This window comes from Triturus cristatus, chromosome 10 (genome assembly GCF_964204655.1).
Source record: "Triturus cristatus chromosome 10, aTriCri1.1, whole genome shotgun sequence".
NCBI lineage: Eukaryota > Metazoa > Chordata > Amphibia > Caudata > Salamandridae > Triturus > Triturus cristatus.
Genome location: NC_140593.1, coordinates 330,604,181 through 330,631,347, shown reverse-complemented (window position 1 = coordinate 330,631,347; position 27,167 = coordinate 330,604,181). Strand labels below are relative to the sequence as shown.

General features: G+C 44.2%; 1 protein-coding gene across 3 annotated transcripts in view; it reads right to left on the bottom strand.

The window, feature by feature from the left end:
* The window catches only part of CCDC126 (coiled-coil domain containing 126), a 105,233-nt gene extending 79,664 nt beyond the window's left edge, over positions 1-25,569 (bottom strand). Inside the window, exon 1 of one of the 3 annotated variants that reach the window (XM_085631536.1) lies at positions 25,551-25,569. The gene's annotated coding sequence lies outside the window, so the exon portion shown is untranslated. Of the gene's footprint in view, positions 1-25,043; positions 25,193-25,550 lie in introns of those variants that run through there. The other 2 variants (XM_085631533.1, XM_085631535.1) reach the window with 2 other exon arrangements.
* Between the last annotated feature and the right edge of the window lie 1,598 nt (positions 25,570-27,167).

The following is a 27,167-nucleotide window of genomic DNA, read 5'->3' as shown; positions in this document are numbered from 1 at the left end:
GCTCATCTCATTTATCAATTTTCATGCCCAGATCACGCAGGGCCTAATCATTCTGGATCACGCTGGCTTAAATCCCGAAAGAAGATGCGCAGACAACACTTAAAGGTTATTCTATATCATAAACAAGGTTCAGAGCTCAGCAAAACTGCCAGACTATTTCTTATAGATGCAGAGAAGGCATTCAATAGAATCCACTGACCTTACTTAATGGAGACCCGCAAGAATTTTGTGTTTTGGAAGAAATTTGGCCAGTGGATACCATGTGGCTCTACATCCCCAGAAGCCCAAACCTGAACGAACGGGTTTCTGTCCATCCCTTTTCGCATCCAGAGAGGTATATAACAGGATTCCTTCTATCACCACTCGTACGTGCCCTGTACATGGAGCCCCTAGCACAAAGAATCAGAGCTGACATGGACATTGCAGGTATCACCATCTGCTGCAAACTCACACCCCATAGCATGGGCACAGATGATGCAATTCTTGTAATCACAGGCCCATTTCACTCCCTTTCAGATACAGTGGAGGAGATGCACAACTTTGGGGAGGTTTCAAGTTTTAACTAAAATCTGCAGAAGTTGCAGATCCATAACCACTTAATCCCACCCTAAAAAGGACATGCTTAGTTCCTTGTTCTAAATAATTTGGGCACTTAAACATATTACCTATTTGGGAAAACAGTTGGCAAATGCATTATATGCAACATCAAAAATAAATTAGTGGGCTTTTATTCAACAGATTTGAGTTTGGTCAGGACACAAGCTCAACTGGTCTGGTTGGGTAGAATCGCTGCTGTGAAGTGGGGAGAGATATGTCAGCAAAGCGGTGGTATTTCATAGACCAAACAATTGCCGACACCGACATATGGAAGCGCCCCTGGATGAACTAGAGACAGAGAGCCTGGTCATCAGATCTACATTAATAGTATGGAACACTATGGCTGAAAAAACTGGGCCTCATAATGTTCCTCACTCCCCTCATACCAATAATTCCCAATCCAGAATTCACAATAGCACTCACTATGGAGCAATTTAAGGCGTGACAAACTGCAAGTGCAAAGGGACATGTTTAATAAGGAGGGGGGGGGGCAATACCCTTTGACCAATTAAAGAAAGATTATGGGCTTGCTGAGGAGGAAGATTTACGCTACTTGCAGTTAAGGCAATGGGTGTCTAACAAATTGATCAAGGCTGCAGTGAGTAGACCGCTTACAACATTTGAATGATGGATTCTCTCCAAAAATGTCCGCAAATGTCTACGCTCTGAAATTTCAGCTTTTCTGTCCGAAGCCACACAACGTACTGGGTACACACGTCCAGACAGGTGGGAGAGCGAGTAGGGCCGGACTCTTGTGGAGAAAGAATGAGAATGTATTTCACAGGGTGTGTACCACTGCACATTCTGTTGTAGGCAGGTAAACCATGAAGAAAATAGTTGCATGCCGGTACTACACTCTGGCCCTCAGGTACAAATGGTACCCCCATGAGATCAGAGAGATGCTGGAGAGGATGTAGTGGAGCTGGAATGTTGATGCATATCCTCTGTTACAGTCCCAAATGGGCATGCTACTGGGGTAACAGTATACAACATGCAGAATAGCCAGGGTGAAAAGGCATCAATTTTAGATGCTTTGTGATTGGCTGGCAATGCAGGGTGTGGTCCCCTGTGATTGTTGCAGTATTTGCTTTTGCAAAATGGAACGCATTTTTTTTTTTTTTTTAAATAGCATGATTTTTTTTTTTTTTTTAAATACAGGAATTACTATTGAGAAAGTTTACCATTTTGGTAGGTTAGAGGGGAGAGGGAAGCAGGCAGTTGACCACAGCTCTCCTCAAGGCTGAAGCACAATTCATACGGGAGATGGTGTCCCAAGGGGACACTTTTCCTTTTGCTCATCAGTTAACACCCAATTTCAGGGGTCGGTAACTCAACAATAGCTTCAGTTGCAATTACAGTCACATACCAAAATCAAAAATAATGTTCCAACTTGTAAAGGGGCTACTGAGCTTCAAGAAAAGATCTATGGTGGTTACTAACCCAGATTTAGCAATTTATAGGGTTTGCGACCACAAAAGGGATTTGTACATCTGGTTCTTAAGTCTCTCTGGCAGTTCAGATACATCCCAGAGAAACTGATCCTGGGCAGGCCAATGAAACCTCTACTTACTCCACTGGATAGGAGGCCAACCAGCAGGATGGTCAAATTCCTTGGCATGTATCAGGACAAGGAGTCTGATAAAGGTCATCACTCTCCTCCCGATGGGGCATCTTACATATATCTTGATGAATTAAATAACCACCCTTTTGTATCCAAGGGTCCAACATCGTTAATGGAACAGGGGTGCATTGTGTAGTATAGACTTAATTCCAACTGTGAGCATTAATTGAATTGCACTTTATGACTTACTTCATATGCAAACGTTCATTAGTATTTTTTAAACTATTACTGCTCCATGGTGTAGATGCTCAATACAGGATTAGATTGACTGCCTAGCTAAATATTTAACAGGGCAAACTGTGTATGGATAAAAGCACATGAGTAATCAAGACATTGACTGAGAATTTCTTTCAGAATGCATTTCCCCACACACACACCTACTTAGGTGAGTGCAATATGGTGGGCAACATAAATATAAACAGGATTCCTGTCTAAGAGAAGATCTGATGGAGTTGTTGGCAGTTGCAATAATCATTTATACAACAGCACAGAAAGTAATTTTACTGAATTACACTAAGACTGAATTTCTCTCTTCTTCTCCATGTTGACACATTCAATGTACATCCTTAGCAACATGCATGTGAGGGTTATAAAATATGGACTAGCCCTGAGCGCGGACACCATGAGGATCTAAACACAGGAGTGGGAGCACTGTTATTTGACATTAATGTTACAGGACACAGAATCTTAAGGAAGAGTGTGCTTGGCTCAAGGGTTTAAGTTTACTACCCTTAACAACAGGGACAGGACAGTTCATTATTCCCAAAGCAAAGCAAAAATGCCACGGTAAACCTTGATGTGCTGCAAACAGGTGTCTCAGTGCATCCAGCACAATTTTTTTTTTTTTTTTGTTAAATTAAAACACACACTATTCATGTGATACCATTTCATTGTAGCCAAAATATGATGCTATTGGAAATGCAGCAGAAAGTTATCCAAATAAACAGAACAATGCAATTTTAGAGAACTGTTCTTAATGTAGTCAGTCATTCCGCGTTTAATCTAATACCTGTAAGAAATTGGATTTTGGGGTGATGAGGTTCAAGACCCTTCTCAAGCAAAAACCACAATCCAGGTCAGAGTGAACCATAAAAGTCACTAAATTAACCTGTGCTTAACCCTCTGGTATGCTAGGCACAAAAGCAGTCAGGCTTAACTTAGAGGCAAAGTGTAAAGTGTTCATGCAAGCACAAAAACAGCAAAAAACTGAAAACACAACAAATGGAAAAATCACACAAATTTAAGAAAATTGAGGACAATATTATTAAATAAAATTATACCAGAACAACTAAAATCTTATCAGTAGAACAGGAGACATGCAATTTCAAAGTTGTATGTAAGTATAGCACCTAAAAGCACAAAGCGTCACTCGCGATAATCTGGTTGTGCTAGACAGGGGGAAAGCCACAAGTTCTGACTGACCCCGATGGAAAGTGGGCCAGATAGAGGGACAAGGTTAGCCCTGCTGAAATATTTACTTTTCAAGTCCTTTGCGAAGAGTGCATTTTGCGGTGCAGGAGGCTAGGCATTGAAGACGATTGTCACTGTAGTGTGAGGAACCAGTCAAGTATCGAGGACAGACAATGGACAATCTTCATATTTGCAGTCACAGCAGGCTGTCTGTGTTGTAGAGTACATGTGCAGATATTGAGTCATTGGTGATCGCTTTAACGCAAAGAGTCTGGTTCACTGGCGCTCCATGTTGCCGCTCAAAAGCAAAAACCAAATAATGGACGGAATGCTGAACAATGCAAACATTCACCACCAGTCACAAAGAACTGGGTTTAATCCATTGTTTTGCTTTGCTCACCATGCCAACCCCTTTTGGACCCAGCCATATGCAAATCAGTCTCGTGGGAACAATCCAGCCCGAACTGCCAAGCCAGGTCCTCCCTGGACTGGAAACAAGCATCCAGGGAATCACCCCTCAGCCAGGCTAGCTAGAATCCAGTGGCGTAGTGAGCACAGGACCCACATTGGGCATACTCTTCCCACTTAGGCCGACAAAAGCAAAAAGAACAAATAATGGACGGAATGATAAACAATGCAAACAGTCACCTCCAGGCTCAAAGATCGGGGTTTAATCCATCGTTTTGCTTTGCTCACCTTGCCACCCCATGTTGCCGCGCGTCGCGGACAGCAGAGTCTAGGCTCAAAATGGCCCGGTCGCAGAGTCCAGATTTTGGATTTCACATTTCTTGGCAGAGGAGTGCGCTCAAATGTCAACCAGGGATCCAGGACTTGGGGAGGCACATCTTGGGGATTAGGGACTCCCTCTAGCAGAGGTCAGCAGGGTTTAGGCAGGTCCAATTACTGGCCAGCTGGGCAACTGCAGGGCACCTCTGGAGCTTCATGTGTCACTGTAGCGCAAAGCAGGAGGCCAGTCAGCTAGTCCTTGGAGTCAATCTTCTTCTGAGTCTTCCACAGGTCCACAAGTGATCTGATGAGTGGTTCAAGAGGTCCAACATTTCTGCCTGGTGCCAGCCTTTGAAGTGGGGGGCTCGTATACTACCTCTCCCCATTTGGGTCTCGAAGGTTCCTTCCTTCTCCTGTCAAGTCTCCAAGTAGTCTGTGCTGCAAAAAGGCTGGTGTCAAGTTACTTTGTGTGAGCTGGAGGAAGCCCCTTCAAATGTTAAGTGGGGCAGGGAACAGCTCCGCCCCAACCATCTTGGTAGGATGGCCAATTCTGCCAACATCTAGTCCTCCTTTGTCTAACTGTCTGAGAAGAATACATAAAAGCTAACTGCCAGCTATTCAGAGTTTTGTGAACCAGGACACAAGCAGCAGGCACCAAATGGCCAGGACAAGAAAATTCAAACTTTCTAAACGTAGCATTTTCAGAACGGAGGCTTGAAATCAGACTTTACCATTAAAGATGGTTTTAAATTACAATTCTTTTGAGTGTAAACATACTTTCCCTATCTGCTCCCAAACACAAGTTATCACTTATCATATGTAAAAAGGTAACGCAACGTTATCCTATGGGGTAGATAGGTCTGGCAATAGTAAAAGACGACTTTAGGAGTTTTTCACTAAAGGGAATGTAAAACTTCAACCCACATGTCTGATTTTTAAATACAATGCACCCTGCCCTATGAGCTTTTATTGCCTACATTAGGGATAGTCTTTATTTAAAAAGGTAGGTTTAGGCCTGGCAAAAGGTTCATTTTGCCAGGTCAAACATGCAGTTTAAAACTGCACTAGAAGCTGCAGTGGCAGGCCTGAAACATGTTTGGAAAGGCTACTTTGGTGGGTGGCACAAATGGTGCTGCAGGCCCACTAGTGGCATTTGATATACAGGTCCTGGGTACGTGCAGTACCATTTCTAGGGACGTAAATTAAAGGTGCCGAATGGGTTTTAGCCAACTGTACCATGTTTAAAGGAGAGAGCACAAGCACTTTAGCACTGGTTAGCAGTTGTAAAGAGTGCAAAGCACTAAAGCCAAACAAAACTAATTCAGAAAACAGGAGGGGCAAATGCATAAGGTTTGTGGGTGATCATGCAGAGGGCCAGGTCCAACAATACCAATACTTTCAGGAATGTTTGGGAACAAACTAATCATGTTGGAGATGATAACTTTCTGGCAGAGTCAGTAAATTCTGGGATATTTTTGCAGCGTGCCAGAAGTTGCATGATTGTGCTTCTCCAAGACAATCTCTCCACATTATGACTGTGGTTTGGGTCAAATTGTGGGCCTTTCTTGGATTTGAAGCCTCATGTTTTGCTGCTGTCGCCTGTCTGAACACCACAGCCTGGAACAGTAAAAGGTGGATGGGGATATAGAAAGTGGCTAATGGCTTCCAGACCACACACACTGAAAACAGTAGAGTGACTAAAACGGAACAGTACCTCATTCAACAACCAACAAACATGGAGAACATCTTGGAATGATGTACGGCTGCTAAGCTCCACCAAGAATGAAACAGTCTGCTTTCATATACCCTTATTTAGCTACAAATTATGATCTTTTAGAAATCACATAAAGACATAGGTTATCATCAACATGAGCATTAATATAAAAAAATGAATGAAAGCTGTAAAGAAGTGTCATCTTTTTTTTTTTTTTTAAATATCACTAAATGACTTTTGGAATTACAACAGAGCACGTTCAGATGAGCGGTGTACACGGTTGCAGGCATTACATAAGATTCAGTTTCCTCGACTATAGTCATTGTAGCCGCTTTCTGCATTCTAATAGTTAATGTGCACTGTTACTGCTCAGCGGTAATTAGAAACATTTTATTTGATAAATTAATCCTTATCCATGGTGCAAGCAAAGGAGTACGAACACACACCCGCCTCCCCTCCATACTGCTGTACAACAGGTAAATTCTGCGCTGGGCACACGCATCAGGAAACCACAGCCATTAAATAACCAACAAGAGTTTCTCTAGCCAATTTCAAGTTATGGAACTGTGTGTGAGGCCTCTTAGCCAATGAGCAGCAAGAATTTCCCTAGCTTCCCCAAACCAATCTAGAGGCATTATGTTTAACTACAGTGCATTTCCTCCTATCAGATTATATTTTTTGGATTAGGTACAAGTCGCCCACCCTCCGCATCAGCCACTTAGAGTCATCCCAACAGATCACACTTTATGATCCCTGAAGGCTTGAATGCCTCTAGCACGCATATGCGCGCGCACACACACACATCTGACAAACTTACAGAAAGTATTGGAAACGGAATAGATCTTAAATATCAATCATAACACTGACATGGCACTTTGTAACCTCTCAAATACGTCTCTTGAACAACTGTTTAGGATCTTCATGTGATAAAATAGGACGATCGCCCTGTTTTTTTTGGATTCACTGTCACCAGAACTATCATATTTTATACATGTAGAAGTTTAATAGAATATACTTTTCATAAAACAAATTTTTTTTAGTCACACATTAACCCACAATAAAGACGTTACATTGAGTCTCTTTTCTAAATATGCTGCGCGAAGCGAATAGAAATAATTTGAAAGCACCACAGAAAAGCATTTTTGTGATTGCAATACAGTGCTTTTGCTAAATTTATAGACTTAGCGAAGAGCACTAGCCCTTATAATATGTAGACATTTTGCACAACTCCAACAGATCACTACTCGGTACGGGAGAAATAAGTCCAGTTTGCTGAGAATTTTATTTAAAGTGAAGTGGTAAAATCAGCTCTATAAGCAGCAAAAAAATGTGCCTCTCCTTAAAGAAGCCACATTACATTTCTAGTCAAAGGAATAAAGCTGTGGGACCCAAGGCAATCGAGTGAAATTCCACTCTACACTATTTGTATTCTTTGACCATTTCTATTGGAATCCCAATAATTGACCATGTCATTTTACCTGAGGGGGCTTTCATAGTTCCCGCTTTTTGTGTTTTTTTATAGTTCATTCCCAATTAGTTATTATAATTAATTAAAATTGCAGTTAAGAGCCTGTGTAATTCTACATGGATGCAATTCAGCAAGATTAAATTGTCAGCATAAGTTAAAGATATTTCTCTGCCTCACCCAATGTAGAAGGATCGCACTTTGTCGTTTTGTTTAATCTCTATCCTTGTTATCTCAAAACAACAAAGTGCAAATATTCAGCCTTTTTAGGGCTGTTTATAGTGAGAATCGTCTAAGAGAGCTAGCCTTCCATAAGACACTAACCAAAATAAGAGTAAAAATGCATAACCAAGCATAGTAGATCAAGCTTCAAGCCAATTTTGTCCAAATTTTAAACTTGCCAAACATGTACCTTTAGTCCAGAAAACAGCATAAAATATTTGCAGACTTTTTAAGACGAGCCCTAGATGATAATAGAAGTGGCAGCAAGGTTACCCGTTGTTCCACATTTGGCTCTAAACCCCACTTTGCCATTTGGTAAAATATTGTTCGGAGACACCATATGTCTTAGATACTTAGCAAGTAATTTCTTCAAGTGTCCGACACAATAGTTACGTGATCAATATTAGTATTTTTTGTTAAACTTGTTTTTATAAATGGGAACCAAATGGCTGCCACATTTAGAACCATAAATTAACTTGTTTGTAGGACACGGAGAAAGACAGGGAAGAGTGCAGTTGCATGTTTTGGGCTATCAGGTTAAAGATCCCATTAGGACCAGGAAGTCTCTTGTTGCTGAAACTATTTTCACCTTCAAGTCAAGAGTTGTATTAAAGCTACTGGAGTTCAAAATAATTTACACATAGGCCATCAGTGTTTTTCTTGCCATAAAGACCATTTAAATAAGACAAAGTCAAATTAATTAACAGTAACATTTTGATCAAAATAGTTTAAATAAAAAAAAGATACCTATGACAAACAGAGGACCAGGCGTTAGGTAATTAAACTGCCAAGAGTTGCAGTTGGTGGGGATAAATTGTAGCACAGAATAGATTATATTAGTGAAGACATGCATTCGGCTAGGATAATTATCATTTCTATAACTACTTAAGCATAAAGGTGATAAGGTACACGTTTATATCAGATGTGGGATAAGATTCAATGCATGTCAAGATTCACGTTGAAAAACATGTTCTTTTAGTTTTGAATTCTTGGACAGGCAAGGCTGCTAAATCGTTGTTGTGATTTAATACCCTTTTATCACCGGAAAATAGAAATAGATTTACAAGTTCCAGAATGAAGAGTGCTGTGGATCAGAGAGCCTAAGCTAGATGAATAAGTCACCTCGGATTTGAGATGAGCTGACCCTCAAACCTCCCAAAATTTGTAGAATTAAAAGGAAAGCTTGTTAAAGAAATGTTCAGAGCCCTGCAAGTATCCAAATCACATAAACTGCCCTTCACATACTAAAAAGAAATAAATTTAAAAAACCTTAGTCCACACCACAAACCAAACTGGATCTCTGCTACTCATGGATGCAAAGAGATGCAGTCTGGGTTGAACATATTGTAAAAGTATGTGCTATCTCTCTCTTCCTCTCCGATCAATCTTGTGAAGAGAGTGTAACCCCCATCTAGAATCATTTTCCATCACCCCAAATGCCTCAGCTCAACAAGTCAAATGTTTCCTGTTAGACCGGTCATCCTTAGGGCGGTCTTCTCCCACACTTTGTCTTCCTCCTCCATTTTTTGCTGCTCTCGTTTTAGCTGGCTTCAAGGCTGTGCACAATTTACCACCGCTAACCAGTGCTAATGTGCATGTGCTCACACCTTAAAACATTGTAACATTAGCTTATATTCAATTGGCATATTTAATTTATTTATAATCCCTAGGAAAGTGGTACTACATGTACCCAGGGCATGTATATTAAATGCTACTAGTGGGCCTGCAGCACTGATTATGCCACCCAAACAAGTATCCCTTTAAACAGGTCTCAGGCCTGCCATTGCAGCCTGTGTGCAGTTTTAAACTGCCATTTCGACCTGGCAAAATAAACCTTTTGCTAGGCCCAAGCTTTCCTCTTTAATACATGTCACCCCTAGAGTAGGCCCTGGACAGCCTTGAGGGCAGGGTGCAAAGTATTTAAAAAGTAGGACATATACTTTTAATGTTTTACATGTCCTGGTAGTGAAAAACTCTTAAATTCGTTTTTTTCATTACAGCAAGGCTTACTTCTCCCATAAGCCAACATTGGAGTGATCGTATTACCTCTAATAAGTGATAACTTCCAAATGGGGGCAGGTAACCAGTCATGGTCGCCATCTTTGGAATTGTAATGAAAAAATACTCTCTCATGGTGAATTCAGATTTTAAACTACAATTTTGAAAATGCCACTTTTAGAAAGTTGGCATGTTCTTGCCTCAGCCATTTGGTGCACAGAGCCAGTCCTGGGTCCCACGATTAGATGTTGTTGACAGTTGGGCTTTGTTTATTCCTCCTAGACAGCCATACACAATAGGGAGGTTGACTGTATGGTCCATCCCTGGCAGAATGGGCAAACTGAGCAGGGTGCAGACCTCCTTACACTTGAATAGGCTATGTCCTGCATCCACACAAAAGGATGTATACCACCCTGTAGTTAGTCTGAAGCCAGGACAGGGAAGGCAGGATGCCTGGGGACTTCAAAGGGAAACCTAAAAGCTACTCTCACTTCAAAGGCAAAGCTATGTATAAATACTGACCTCAGGCACCAACTCTTCAGTACACTCCTGGACGTGTGAATACTCTGCCAGGAAGGACTGGTGTGCTGCTGAAAGGAATACCACACTGCTGCTCTTAAAGACTGCTGCCTTGCTGTGCTGACCGTCTGCCCTCTTCCCTGCGTGAGAAGGACTGGACCTGCATCTGTTGAACACAGGACCTCAAAGTGACTCCAAGGGCTAGTTGGATGTCCTCCCGACTAGAGTCTCAGGGACATGAGGCTCCAACAACCTTGAATCCAGCACCTGGACACTGCCTTCTGTGAGTTCTATCCTGCCAAGTGGTGCCAGCCCAGTCCTGGACCCTTGGAAGTGGGGCTGAAGGTGCTCCGCCAGCCCATCTATGGATCCAGCAGAATTGATGCATCTCTTGCTCTGTGGTGCAGCCCTGAGCAGAACCGACACCTCTGCTGCTAGGGTTCTCCTGACGCAAGGACTCCATATTGACTTTGCAGACCGCATCGAAACCATCACCAATGCATAGCTTTCCCAATGCAGGCCCTTGCATCAGAAACCTCTTGTCAGGGCAGCCTTGACGACAATGCAGGTTCTCGCATCGGAGCCTCACAGCTTTTCAGAACTCATGATGCATCCTCAATGCAGACTTCAATGTGAAGGTGCTCACTGCCGAAATCGGAGAGCATGATCTTCTGGGCTGTGGCTGCGCTCCCTGGGAACAGTGACCTTTTTGAGAACATCGGACCGCCAAATTATGCCCCACTGATGATCACCCATCCATAGTGGATCAAAAAGCGAGGACGTCCCATGAGAACCAGCCGCCACGGAGATGATGGTCTAGACTGGAGCTGCACAGGGACTGACTAAAGGAGAGGAAGTGGTGGGCCTACGGCCGTCACCTGGGCGCAATCAAATATGGACGAAGCAACCAGAAGATGCACTAAGAGTATACCGGAGCCCAGACGGTGAGACGCTCATCTGCAAGAGAGGCTGGGGCATTTGCCCACAGTCTTTCTTTACGAAGTGGTGGGGAGGGGGTTATCCACTTCACTCAATACCATAGTATGCAAGAGGACTGACCCGAACAGTAGGCCTTAATACTGCAGGACTCGTCTCTTTTACTGACATAAGCCCATTTATTTTTCGCTCATGTGGCTCATCACCTGCTGAACCCATAGGCATATGGAATAGGAATCCCGTACTGTTGAACCCTTGACTTTAGTTAATACAAAAGATACTTTCATGCTCCAAAGTGAAAGGGAGGGGTAGTTGATTAGTTATAGTTAGTAGAATTCCAAATGCTATTCTATTAACTTGATGGACAGCTGTCCATGAGTGTATCAATAACTTTGTCAATGGCAAATACATAGAAAGCTTGTTGTAAGGTACTGAGTCAGAGCATGTTGGGGAAATGGGACTTTCCAGTTTCTTCCCATTCAGTTGGGCTCTCAACCCCAGTTAATAAGATGGATATTTCAATGTTCCGAAATGTAAGTGGAGAGGGGGCCGTGAGGGTAGTTGCTTACTTATAATTAGTACAATTGCAAATGTTGCTCTACTAATCCGATTGACAGCTCTCCACAGCCCAATAGATATTTTGTTCTCAATACAATGGTGATACATTAGTGTGTTACCAATGTCCCTATCTGATGTGTCTCCTTTTTATCTCCTTTCATCTTTTGCCAACACTTTGAGAATCAGATGTCTGGAGACACTTCCACACAAAGGCAGGTGGATACACTCATATCAGGAGTCGATAAATCCTCATTCCAACTAGATTTCTTCAGTCTCTCCTCATACTTACATCAGCTAACAATGGGAATACAGGCACGTGAATTATCTGATCATGTCCCACTAAAACTACAAATCTCAAGCTCTAACCCAGAACATTGTTCTCCATGGAGGCTGAACTCCTGGTGGCCCACTAAGCAAGAATTTCCATATACAACACAACTCTACACCATTTTCAACTTAACACACACACTGTCGCCTCAGCAGCCACTTGAGGCATAGAAGGCATTATCCGGGGGGTTGCCATATCAACTATATCCCATCATAAGAGGGTTAGATATGACTGATGGATAATGAAGGCGGCTTTGTTGAAGAACCAATTGATACACAACTTCATCAATATCACAGGCCAACTTTCAGTACCAAACAATTACTATTGGATGAGGCAAAACAGATATGGTTAGCATCTCAAAATAGGTTATATGAACATAGGAATAGGATAGGTAAGCTACTCCACTGACTGAGCCAGAGAGAAGACCACTGCCATATACTTTGCATTTGGGACGATACCAGTACCATCCACACATTTCCCACAGATATTGCCAATGCATGTGCATAAAACTACATCATACTCCATCTATCACACCTCATTATAGAACAATCTAGAACACTTGATGAACCCCATCTGCTGATGAAATTAGTAATGCTTTATCACACCTGACCTCTGGGAAAGCACGAGTTCCAATAGAAGTCGCTCTCAGCACACCCAATTCAAACTCTCCTGGAATCATTTTTTTTTTTTTTTTTTACAGCATCAATAGGTCTCCTTCAAGCCTAGAAAAGAGACATATCAGAGTGACCCTTACCCCAGAAAAATTTGAAAGTCAGTGAGCTTCGTACAAACCATATCTCCAACTAGTAATGAAACCAAAATCATAGTCATGGTGTTGGCTACTTGTATATCTAGGCTACAACAGACCTACAACATGAACACCAAAGTGGTTTTATGCCTAACAGATCCACCAGGGACAATATCAGGAGAGTCTTTAATGCTATAGCCTAGCATATACTATCTGCTTTAGCTCTAATGCTCATTCTTTTTGAGAAAGATTGACAGTATCTTATGGAATCACCTATTTATTAAACACAAAACACTGGGTTCAGCATTATAGCATACACCAAACCATTATACAAGGCTCCCATAGCACATGTCACGATAAAGGGTGCTCTCTCTGCTCCAACTGCATTAGGGAGTGGTACAAGGCAGCACTGCCCTGTGTCTACCCCACATTTTCCATTAGCTGGTGATCCTTGACCCAGTATAAAAGTATCAATGAGCAGATAACAGTGTTGCTGGTTTGATAGGATAGAGTATAAGGTCTCCCCTTAAACAGAAGGCCTCTTTTTCCACAGCAACCCTCCAATCCTTGGCCCACACATAATTCTGGCACATACGGACTTCAGGCACCCTCTGGCAGTAAACTAAGTAAAGCTAGAATATATCCAGTATGCATGGAATCCGATCATGTACAGTCAGAGAGGGAGGGACTACTGGTTGCACAATGCAGCTTTAAATATTTGGGTATGGTGGTGATGGGTGGGAGGGATTCACTCCTCAAACGTATACGTAAAAATAGACAGTGGCTGACCTACCCATTATCGACAGTGGTAAGAACAGCTCAGTTCAAATCTTTATTTCGGCAAGAACAATAACATAGTATAAAAGATTAAGATCAAATGAGCCTATACCAAAAAGAGCAATAAAACCTGCTTAAATCAGACATGCATCATAAATTATTTGATAAAATCGATACAGCCAAGCAAAATCATAAACTGAGTCAAATGAGTCTCAAAAGTAAACAAATACGGGACCTCGAATACTCCGCATTATGCAGATATTTAGTCAACACTTGGGCCTGTTTATAAACGCTAGAAAGTCGATATTGTGGCCTCTTCGTGGATGTTTGGAAATGGGTACATGGGTGGAAGAAGTAACACTAGCCACAGCCGGGTACAAGTACATCTCGTCCTCTCAATTGGTGTCGTGTAGTGGAAACATCGCTCCCATTTGGACGCGTACGCAGGCTGAGATGGAGTCCTGGGCGTGTATGCCCTATCCATATTGGGAAGGTCGGCGATATTTAAGATGGTATTCTTCCCGTGCCTTCTTTATCAGCTGCAGAACCACCCCTTTCAGATACCGGGCTTCTGGTTCCATCAGCTCAACTCAAGACTAAGCCGCTTCTTTTTGAATGCGCAAGCTTCTAGAGTTGTGGTTAAAACGTTCTTCCAATCAACATACTGCGGAGGCATAGCAACCCCTGATACCCAATAATATCATGCAGCATCCCATCTCCTGGTACTTAACGATTGGTGGTATGGGAACAGCAACGACCCAGCCTACCAAGTGGAGAAATGGCTCATGGGAGACATACTACCCCATAAGATTTTATACACCCCAAGAGAGGTGCGGTGACTTCCGCTGGTCACGTGTGTGGTTTTTGGAGTTTGGAAGGAATCGATGTGCAGAATGAGGTGATGGAAACGATGGACGAGAGAGACGCCCCTTTGGCAGAGCAGACTTATACCGAAGGTGTCCACCTTAGTGGGGTTTAGACAATGGGACGCCATAGGCATTTCCACGTTGGAGGTGTAATGCGAGGTACCATCATGAAGTCCTTCCAGGAGCTCAGTAACGAATTTGCTATGTCACAGACCCAATTTTATAAATATTTACAACTGCGGCATGCCTTATCCCCATGTATCACGCATTTGGAATCTCTCCCAGAGTTTAATCGATAGAGGCAAAGGTTTTTATGGGGGACTTGGGGGAGCACAAGACTGCAAAGATATATCAAACTATAGTGACAAACCTCTCCACAACCTTAGACTTACTCCGGGATAAATGGCAAACAGACCTTGGTCCCCTGGACAGTGACGACTGGATGGAGGCCTTGGAATCCCCGAGGGGCGCCGCAATAGCTTCTCACCTCAGACTTATTAAGTTTAAATATTTACACCGAGCGTATTTTACTAGACACAGACTATGGAGGGTGGGGTTGATAGATTCCCCTACGTGTCTACAGTGCAGTAGTGTGGAAGGCACACTTGTACATACCATTTGGGAATGTAATGCGGTTAGCAGATTTTAGAGGGGGGTTACAAATTGCCTATCATAGGTGTTGGGGTATGAAATACCTTTGTTTCCCAAGCTTGCCCTACTACATTTCATGCAAGAAATAGGGGGAAACAGCTTTAAAAGACACCCATTATTCTTAGGCCTTACACTGGCAAAGAGGGATATAGCTAGGGCGTGGAAAGATCAGACGCCGCCTAAACTGGGAGCCTGGAAGACAGGCCTTGATTGGTGTATGGGTCAGGAGCAGCCTATCTTTAAAGCGCTGGGATGCCCGCAAAAGCACCCAAAAATTTGGAAGCGTTGGGCAGATTTCAGGAGCCTCATATTGGAACCTCCTTCACCACAAACTCCTGCTGTTGGGACCCCCTGAGAATGTATCACAGAGACAAGCGACGATAAAAGGAGCTATGATATAGACGGTATGGCCTGATGGGTATGCAATATGGACTACTACACGATATGAGACACAGTCGTTTGTAAAGTTAGGGGCTGATATGGACAGACCCGAAAAGTTTATTTTTTTGTATTACAAATGTCATAGAAGTCACCGGCTTGAAAGCTATTGTATTGCTCAATGTACATTCTTTTCTCCATTTAGAGAATGTGATTATTTTATCTGCTGACTTATTAAAAAGAGTTTTGGAAAAAAAAGTAAACAAATACAATCTTGGTCCATAAATTATCAATGTGCTGGTGCATATGGGAAAACTAAATCTCTAAGGGCACCCTATGCTTTACTAATGTGCAGATGCAGTCATGGACTACAACATCCCAAAGTGCTAGTGCATGAGGGGGGAGCATAGACACAGGGAGCACTCTGTGCTGTTGTGATATCAGATCCCACAGTAAGCTTGGACATCATGCACCTAGTCCTCTTCATTGTAAAACGGTAACGAGAGACAGCAAAAACAATGCTTTGTCCCATGTCGTACCTTAAAATGCAAAGAGCCTCAACATGTTTTTAACATCTAACATTCGGCATACTGGGAGTATCCATTTTTTCCTCTCCTTCACATTGGCAGGACAGAAGAACACTGCATTCTCCACAGTTTCCTGACTGTCACCACAGAAGGGGCATGCCCACCTATCCTGCTCATGTGGCCATCCCCAGCCAAAGGTGAAGGAGAGCAGGGGGAAGGGTGCCATAACGAAACTGGATCAAGAGTTTCCTGGCTGGCGCAGGTTAAATCTCGTCAAGGAACTGCTCGGTCTTAAAATTATCCTTCACCAGAAGGAAAGCATCGGTCAGGGGGCCAAAGGAGGGTTGTGACTGCATTAGGTGCATGTGTGCAGGCCATAATTGGCTTTAATGGTGTTCTTACTAATAGACCATGTCGTCATCGGGTTATCCCACAAAATCCCATTGATCGACTTTCTCAGTGTGTTTCTGATGTATCTAATCCATGGGATTTTGTCAGAACCAGGCATAACCAAAATTTCTTCCAACACTTGGCAGTCCAATATAAGCTCAGTAGACCAGAGCCTCCTCCAATAGAGGACTTGTTTCATCCCTATCCATTCTGAGATCGGCCGACTGCCCATATCTAGCCTGAGAAGAAGCAAAGGGGTGCTGACATGGAGACCTGGCAGCTGGCGCAGTAGTTTGTTTTCCACTAGATTAAGGGTCGCTGCATCCTTGTGGCACCAAAGCTACACCCCGTAAAGGGCAGCCCCACTATGGCCTATTTATAAATTTGCAGCACCAGTGAAATTGGTGCTTCTTTGCACTTTTAACAACACCCCAGTATGTTGTTCGAGTTTACGACTGCACCGATAAATATGGCGAGACCAGTCAAAGTGCCCTGTGACCTTAGAAAGATAGTTTGAGAAAATACTTTGAAGGACCTCGATTGTTTGAAGACTTGTAGCAGCAAAACGAGGTGGTACTTTACAGTGCTCGGAGGTGCGCATCAGTGTATGAAATAGAGCTGCACTCTCCCTTTATCGCGTTTGGATTTACGTTGTCAGGAGTGTTGAAGGCATATGGATTCCTGGTCATTTCCCTCACCCCTGTCCTGAGGAGGCCTAGATGTTTCATTTGGCCGAAACGCGTCCGCGTCGACAGATTTTGTTAAGAGGAGTCTGATAAGAAAGTGTTTGATTTATTCCATGAAAAAAAATTTTGCACAATTTTGTGATTAGGGTTCTGTATACCTTTAGAGCCACTTGTGCAAATAAGACTACCTCCAAGTGTATCACCTATAGGTTTTAGGTGAACACTCTTTTTGAGACGATTTGGGTGGAAGGAACTTGACATTTTTGTTATCATTATTAATTTTTTGCGATTTTGTATAGAAGTGTTATATGTGTATGTATATATACGTATATGGTATATTGAGAGAAACTCCAAAATTATGATGAAGTTTATCTAGATTACATTAATTAAATTTTGTAATCATTTGGTCTTTGGTATGTGATTGTTTTTCCCTTTTTTTAAATGTATGTGAATGAATAATAGGACTATGTTCTATCAATGGAGGAATATTTAGCCTCCTATTGAGAAATAATTCTTTTTTGTATATTTTTTCTTCCTGGCCATTTCTTTGATTTTTTCATTGTATTTATAAATTTGCAGCACCAGTGAAATTGGTGCTTCTTTGCACTTTTAACAACACCCCAGTATGTTGTTCGAGTTTACGACTGCACCGATAAATATGGCGAGACCAGTCAAATTGCTCAGTAACGATCAATCTGAAGTACTCAAAAGTGTGCACATGCCCCAGTGAGGAGCCATTAAGCCGTAGATTGGGTATAGTGTTGCGACAAGGACGGAGTACTAAGTATTTTGCTTTTGTGACGTTGATTTGCAGTCCCCTCTTAGTGCAAAAAGTGTCAAAACTGTCTAGAGTCCTCTGCAACCCCATGGGTGATTTTGATATTAATAAAGTATTGTCTGTGAACATGAGGGCAAGAACCCTGATGCCTGCGAGACTTGGGGAATCTTCATCACACCTGTTCAGATGGTCAATCAGATCATTCACATAAATTGTGAAAAGGGTAGGTGCTAAAACGCAACCTTGCCTGACCCCCCTTGTTAGGTGGGAAGCAGTCTGTCAGCTCGCCTAGTTGACCACACCTCACCGGGCGCATATTTGTGCTCATGTCGTCTTATGATGTTGGCCAGTAAATATTTAGGGACACCCATATCGGCCAGCGCCTGCCCAAGCTTAAGCCTCAGAACCAGGTCAAAGGCAGAATGGAGATCTACAAACAATACATAGAACCTTTTGCTTCCCAAAATCACTGTCTTCGCAGGGGGCTGGCAACCTCCGATATTCGGTCTTATTAAGTAGCAGCACATGTACTTGTCTTAAACAAGTGGTGATATGGGGACAGAGCGGACCTGGCGTATGCCGTGGAGCGGCACTCCATGGGTGACCGGTCCCTACATACCCTTCTTTATTCTGCTCCATTGAGGCGTCCCCTTCCGTCTGCCACGCGGATTGTTTTTCAGCTTTGGAGGCAGGCGTTGGAGGATGGGCTGGTGGAACAGATTGACTCGGGAGACCCCATTATGGCACAATGGCCGCTTTCTGCAATTGCTGAGCCTCTCTGGGTTTCGCGATTGGGACAGCATTGGGATATCTGCTCTGGGGGACGTTATGCGGGGCACAATTTTTAAATCCTTTCAAGACATCCAGAAGGATTACCAGATGCCAATTTACGCATGCTATCTCCCCCAGCTTGGAGGGCCTGGACTCGCTGCCGGAGTTCAACACAGTAGAGGCGAAGGTATTTATGGGGGACCTCCTCGACCATAAGATCTCCAAAATCTATCAGTCCCTGGTCACGCACTGTTCCCCCTCATTGCAGCGTTTGAGGGATGCCTGGGAGGGAGATGTAGGTCAGATGGAGGAAGAGGACTGGACAGAAGCCTTGGCTTACCCGCGAGGGGCTGCTATTGCAATGAGCCTGCGGTTGATTCAATACAAATACCTCCACTGGGTCTATTTTACCAGCGTTAGGCTCTGGAGGGCAAGCCTGGTGGCTTCCCAGGTGTGTCTCCGTTGTAGGCATGAGGAGGGGACTCTGTTGCACAATATATGGCACTGCACAGCGCTAGCACGATTCTGGAGGGAGGTTTCTGGCTTGTCTCTCTGAAGTACTAGGGTGGGAGCTCCCTAGTTTGCCGAAGCTTGTCCTCCTTCATGTGATGGAAGGGATCGGGGGCAATATTTATAAGAGACATCTCATGCTCCTAGGTTTTACTTTAGTGAAGAGGGATATAGCTAGAGCCTGGAAGGCGGTGGTTGCCCCTTCAGTTTCGATTTGGGAAAATGGGCTGGTCTGTATGGGCCTCGAACTCCCCATCTTTGAAGCTAGAGGGTTCCCCCGGAAACACTGGGCGGATTATCGGAGTCTGGAGCTGCCACAAGGGGGCCGGGGCCGAGACCCAGAGTAACCTGTTGGCCTCTCCCGTAACTTACGCTTTTTCCATGTGTTGCTCGCAGGTCCTCCGCGGGAATGTTATTGTGGACGTTGAGCTCTTGTGTAGATCAATGGCAGTCTGGGTGAGTGATATCTTGTTACAGAATAAGGAGACAGTGCGCTGAAGGGTGGGGAGGGAGGGTACAGATGTTGGTAGTTTTGCAGTGATTGATTTTATTTGTATGCCTCTCATATTCTTCTGTGCATAAATGTGTAAAATCGTCAAAGTCAAATTGTTGTATCTTATATGTGGCAGTTGTCTCTGGGATTCAGAGATCTGCATTGTATGTGTTACGCTGACAAATAAAATATGTTTTTAAAAAAACAAAAAAACACGGTCTTCCAGAAAAGCAATTGGACGTGGAAGACCTGGTCCAGCATGCTGGTGCTGTTCCTAAAGCCAGCCTGTAGGGGGGAAGAGCACTTCCTCTGCAACTAGTTATTCTTGTACTCTTCCTAGGCTGATTCTGCTGAATAGCTTTTGGGAACAATCAAGAAGGCTTATGGGCCTATAATTAGATGGAGGTGATGGACAGCCTTTTTTTTATATAAGGGAACAATTTCTGCCCTCAGTCAAGTAGGCGGAACGGTTTGCCACTTCAATAGAGCATTAGAAATAACTGTAAAAATAACGACCCCAAATGCCCATCTCACTGCAATAGAGGTTGCCTGGAATTGTATCAGGACCTGGAGCCTTATTAGGAATGATCTTAAGGAACGCAGATCTGACTTCTTGAGGCGTAATACTAGGAGGCTCCTCTCTATAGTGCACGTGTCTTATGTCCACTACGGTATCAAAGTTAGAAGCTACCAAAGGGGGACTAGCCTCTCCAATTAGGGAGCATAGGCTAGATATATGTATGACCCAATAGGCAGCAGGGACATTGGTCTCCACAATATGGAATCCCTCTGCAGAACCTGTTGACATCAGGTTACAAAAAGACCACTGGTCTCCCTTTTGCACAGCATCTAAAACTCATTCCCACTTCATGGCCTCCCACTCCCCTTTAGCATGGCATTTAGCTTTTTTTATAGGCATCCCTCCACATTCCTGATTACTAGCTTGAGGGATGGACCATGCATTATCTTCCTCCTTAATCAGGGCCACTAAGTTGCTTAACAATTCCAAGGTCGAAGAAACTCTTATGCGTCCCAGGTCTAAGGTACACATTATAAATGTACAGGGCGAACTGCGGGAAGGTCTGGGAGATACACAAGATGTCCAGGGAGAAAACTGTAAGTTCCTCCACCTTGCAGGTAAGGGCTATGCAACCCACCTGGATAGTTACCCCGATAGCACCCCCTTATTTATAGCTAGAGCTGCCTTACTGAAGTTAACATAACCCATCTGATGCACCACCTTGGTGTGTCAGGTTGCCTGGAATAGGCAGAGGTCATATAAATCAATAACCTCGGCCCAATCATGGCAACTCAGCTTGGAGGTAAGCCCAGCAATATTCCAGGAGGGGAGTGTGAAAGGGGGGCTGGGCTGAGTAAGGCTTGAACATCTACAGTGCTAGGCCCTTTCCTACCACCTGCCTGTGCAAGGATTAGGACAGGGAGATACACTGAAGAAGGGGACCTGTTTGCACCTAAAGGGTTTGGCACTTGACTGAGTCAATGGCATACTGACTATAGGGGAGGAATTAGTTAGATCCCCTATGGGTGTAGATGGCTCAATGGTTAACTCTGGCTTGGACAGGACCCTCTGCCTATGATTTCTTATTGCTGCAGGAGGTCTCATGGCTAGAACGTCGGCCCGTGAAATGAACTGAGGCCGTTCAATCATAGTAATGTCTGGAGACCTTCTCCCTGATACTAAGGTATCACTCAGACAGCATAGTAAGGCCCCCCAGTGCGTCCTCAACGCCCTGATTCCTTGCATGCAGTGCCTCAAATGGTACATGTCTGTAGAAGCTCCCTAAAGGGGGGTGGGGGGGGGGCGGATGGTCAATCAACCTCAGCAAGGACGTCGAAAAGATTGGAAGTGGAGAAACCCAAAACCCCTTGCGCATATGCGGGATCACTGGGTGCATGAACCAATACGGGAATGGTCCATGAACACGGTTGAGGGGCAGATGACCTATAAAAGTGCTGGGGTTTGTAAAAAATAGCCCAATGGAAGCATGTCAATGCCCGAGGAATCCACCCTTCTAATATGCGGACCCAACAGTAAACATTCCTTCAAATGGGGAGACCTAAAACTGGATGACCACAGTCACAAGGGTGATCAGCCTTGCATGGACTCAACCACCCCACGAGTTAGCAAGATTATATTTGCTTGGGAGAGGGTAAGTTTTCAGATCTCACTAACCAGTCCAAAACGTTGTTGGTAAGCTCACCCGGGGCCTCTCTTTGTCCCTCATGCAACTGTGGAACACCTGCAAGAACCACAACATAGAGGTAGGTCAATCACTGGGTCACTCTGAATTGGGAGCGTGAACTTCTGCCAGGGGCAGACGGGACTGCGGTATGCTATCCTTACTGCCCATGGTGGTCCCTTAAAAGCCCACGTTTCTGCTTAAGCTAGAGTGTAATGATGAAGCTGTAGGATGTGTACAGCATGAAGAGAGATGGCCAGGTAGGGGGCTGTTCAATGTTGCACCATCTAGAGTGCCAGGAACCTTGGGGGCTAAAGAAATAGACTGGCCAGAAATAGCCCACTGGATATCCCTGGGGTGGTGCCTAAGGCCTGAGAAGCATGTAAAGTATGAGACTGACCTTGAATTAGACCCCTTGGCCCTTGTTCAACTGCATGCAGTCGGTCAAAAATAGAGAAAGTTCAGCTGCAAGTAGGTTTTTAAACTCTAATACAAGCCTCATTTAGGTGTGCTAACCAAAGTGGGGCAGTGGCTGGCCCATTGACTGCAAGAAGGTATTTAGGGTGGTTTGAGGTGGCCTTGGAACCTGAAAAACGAACAGGATCCCACCTTATAAGGTATCAAATGGTAAGTCTTGGCTGGCCGCCTATGCTGCTTAGCAGTCGCTGATGGTTGAAGGCAAGCCACGGGGGGACTCCTCGATGTCACAACGGACTCTAGGTAGAATAGGTCAGCGGACCCCGTTTCCTGCATTGTCTGAGATACTGCCAAATGATCAGCTGTGGATATATTATGAGTGGTGGGAGAAAGAGACCTCACATCTGGCGCCATAACTTTTAGGGGTCCAGAGCCCAAGGACAATCTCTTCTCAGAAAGTTCCATTTTTGTTTTGATTTCGCCCATCGGGTATAATGTCAAACGACAACAACAGGAAAAATGGCAAAAACTCAAAAAAAAGCCGGAAGTTTGCAAGAAATAGCAACAAAAAATACATAAGTCACTTAATTGTCCAGCTCATGAAAGCCCACACTGTTACAAATAGGGAAATAATTCAACCACACAGCAAAACGTGCAAAATTAGGGGTATTTGCCCCAGGGCAGGAGCAGAAGAGAAAAAAGCTCATTAATAATATGCACACCAGATATGTTCTTTTGCTCTCTACGCCATCCCAGTTTGGACCCAGCCATATGCAAATCAGTCTTGGCCCTGCTCCTCATGGTAACAGTCCAGCCCGAACTGCCAGGCCACTGGATTCAAGCTACCCTGGCTGATGTGGGGTGATACCCCGAAACCAGTCACAGGATGCTTGTTTCTTGTCCAGGGAGGACCTGGCCTGGCAGTTCGTGCTGGACTGTTCCCATGAGGAACAGTGTAAAGACTGATCTGCTTATGACGTGGCCCGAGCTGGGGTGGCTTGGTGAGCAAAAGAACGATGGATTAAACCCAGATCTTCCTGACTGGAGGTGAATGTTTGCATTGTTTATCATTCCGTCCATCATTCATTCCTTTTGCGCCCTAAGTGCAAAGGGTATGCTTGTTTCTGGTCCAGGAAGGACCTGGCTTGGCAGTTCGGGCTGGACGTCCCATGAGGAGTAAGGTCAAGACTGATTTGCATATGGCTCCGTCCAAAGTGGGGTGGCACAGCGAGCAAAAGAACGATGGATTCAACCTAGGTCTGTGACTGCGGGTGAGCAGTTGAAAGGTTTCAGCACTCCGTCCATTATCTTGTTGGGTTTGCTATGTTTGCCCTAAGTGGCCATGGTTATGCCCAGATGCGAGTCCCTTGCTTGCTTAGCCACTGGATTCAAGCTAGCCTGGCTACTGAGGGGTGATACCCCAAAACCAGTCCCAGGATATGGTTGTTTCCGGCCTAGGGAGGACCTGGCCTGGCAGTTCGGGCTGGACTGTTCCCATGAGGTGTGGGGTCCAAACTGGGGTGGCACAATGAGCAAAGGAATGATGGATTCACCCCAGGTCTGTGACGTGGGGTTGAGTCGTTGAAACGTTTCAGAACTCCGTCCATCATCTTGTTGTGTTTGCTATGCTCTTTAGGATATACCAAATAAAAAGAATAGATTAAAACAAAATTAGAAAGAAGTGGTGTCTACTGAGATGCCATGTTCATGAGGCATCTGCATCTCTCTTTGGTGATGCTGCTAAACGTAGAAATACTGTCTTCATTTAACATATGTTGGGACCACGTATTTACTGTAATAATTATGTGCAATGAAAAACTGAAAAAACACAATTTTAAAATTAATTTTGCTTGCCCTAGCAGTTAACACAGGGTAACGAAAATGAAAAATTACATTGTAGTGCATTGTAAGTGCATTTACACAGAGCTACCCCAGATTATAGCATGTTTGCTTTTTTCTTCCATGCTGCTGCAAATTTCCAAAGACATTTAATTTCTTTGAAATTATGGCAGTTAAAGTAAGCGGGACTGTAACCATCATAAACACCAAACGCATTATAGTGGAAAAATCAACCTGGTACGGTTAATACATGTACACTGTGGGGCAGATAAGGTTACCAGCGCCCGAAACACCCATGTTTCTAGTCCTGGGCTTTACTTCAGCACACATGAGCCTTCTGGAAGTTGTGGTTTTTGTTTGCTTTCAATTTTCTGCGTGCTTCAACACAAATGAGTATAACGACATGAAGAAAAAAATCAGACGACTAGAAATTGGGTCTTTAAATGCAGTGCTAACATATACATGATTAGGCTAATGAGGCAAACGATTAATTAAGCTTGGGGAGAGCAGCTGTGTAACGTACAGCTCGTCAATCCAAAGAGAACAAGGATTGGGTAAATTTGGGTACTCAAGTAACCGATGACCCAGCAGGAATAAGTTCTCCAATGGCAGACCAAGCACCGAGTATGCCTGTGGGCTGCATTCGTCTCCCCATTTGGAATGTTAATTCCCTACTACAATGGCTAAAGTATAAGGGCCTCATTTAGTGTTTGAGGGAACTGGTACATACGCCAAAAGGAGGGAGATGTCCTGTGCACCTTATTTATAAAATACTGGCATCTATACATTCTAAATAGAACGGAGTGAACATCAGATAAACTCTTAACCAAGTCTAAGCCAGTGCCTCTCTAGCTCCAATTAAGCATCCACCCATCCCACCTTTACCGTTAGCATCACTTTAACCAACTGTTACTTACAAGGACCGTCCGTGAATTCGGCCTCATGACAGACGCCAGTAGTGATCTTTCAAAGCAAAGGATGTTTTTCTCTCGCAACTGTTGTACTTCCGGTTCTCACCACAACCAATCTTAAGGCTGAACGCATGATAAGAGTCCAGTGGGAGTGGATTTTACTTTTAGTATGGGACGTGACCTAGGATTGGATCATTAGTGATAACACCCACCGCTCCCCAAGCTAATCCTACTGCGCTGTAGGAATTCTGAAGTGGTGATTGGTTGTGGAGTCGTTCGTTTGATCCCGCCTCTTACATTTGGCGGGTACGGCTCTTCTAACTAAAAAGACGAGGCATTCTGTGACTCGGACGGTGAAGTTAGACTAGAGTAGACTGCTGAATTCTACCGCTCTGAGTAGAGCGGAGTTAGGGGAGTAGAGCGGAGTCGACTCCCAGGTGATGAGAGAGTAATGGTTTGAGCAAATCCTGATATGGCCTGTTCGCAACTGACAGCCAGGCAAGCCCATTTTACCTTTGTTTCTGGGACCCATACCCGGCGTAGTTACTGGGCGGCAGTTGTTTAAAGCATGTGTGGCATTTCCTGTGGGCGTGACCGGAGAGGCACTACGTGCCCATACTTTTTTAGGTCTCGGCTGGCGTAGGCTGCGGGCATGCGCAGTCTCGCTGGCGAGACTTAATGTTTACGGGTATTTTTGGTAAAGGGCTTTAAGACCCGCCCCTCTTTTCCATTGGCTGGCGTCACCGTTTATGGTAAACGGTGGCCAGCCATTGGAATAGAGTTGGTGATGACTATTTGCTCGTCTTTTTGAGCCTTCCCATTTGGACGGGCTCGCCTGCCTTCCTTCTGCTGCAAAAGGTTTCGTATCTTTATGGGGCCAAACACATGGCCCCATAAAGATCAGAAACCTTTTAGCAGGCGAGGCCGTCCAAGTGGGACTGCAGAAAAAGGTGAAGAAAACGTCAGGGCGAGCGCTTGTTAAGAAAGGCAAGAACTTCCGACCCTGCCTCCATGGTCTGAAGTTACTGAGAGCTGCTGGTACCTAGTTTTTTTTACTTTAATAAGCGTGGGGCACGCTAGGCACACTGCGCTCATTTTGTGCCCTGTGTTTCTCTGCCAGAGACTAATTGTCTGCAGCCCTCTAGTCATCGCACCGCCGGACTGCCTGGACCGTTTTGCCTCTTCCAGCCCTTTACTGCCCCTGCAGCCCGTACATGTTTGTTGCGCGCTTGACCGATTCGTGTACGGGCTCTAAAAGCCAAGCCCGGCACTTGGCGCTCGGCATTGTTGATTGGTTGGCTCGCCCGCCTGGTTAATGAGAGGATGTGGTCCGTCGGCTAGACTGCCAACTTTGATGCTGGAAACCAGGGTTCGAGCCTCGGGGTCGCGTCTACATCCTGTGATTCTGGGCAAATCACTTGATCTCCCCGTGTCTGAATATGTAATGTAAATACGGTGCTCATGTACAGCGTTCCAATACCTTCGGGTCGAGTTCGCGCTATATAAAAGATGCACAAAAAAAAATGATTAAGTGTATCCCTCTCAATCAGCACTACGATCAACTATGGAGAAAAGCAAGAGCCAGTCTGTCCTTCCACTTCCATAAAAACATGGCTCTCCTTTTGCTGATAAGAAGGCGAAATGAATTTATAGCGTGCCACTCATATCTGCGGTGGTGTGTGGCTTCCGTATGTGCTTTGGCAAGGACACCGCAGCATTCTGTCACCTCATATTGAATCAGGGTACCACTAAATAAATTGAGTGGTAAAACAGGGTGCTTAAATTAATGATCTATATTTAGGCTATTATGTCACGTGTTGTACTAAATTTGTGAACAAAAAAACATTCTTTATCGGATTAGTGTTAAATGTTGGTTGCTATGGGCTGGAAGTATTCCACAAGGAATTAACAACAATAGCCTGATTCACACAGAAAACGAAGACGCCGCAGGTTCATCAGGACGCCATTGCAGAACTGTCAGCTGAAGGGAATCATTCACTCAGAGCCGAGACGATGAGCCCACCACGGTGAGGAAACTGGGATTCATCGGACACAGACTCCGTTCAGAATATCTGCTTTTTCAGAACGGATATTTTACGCAAAAACAAAACTACTCAAACGATTCCAGTT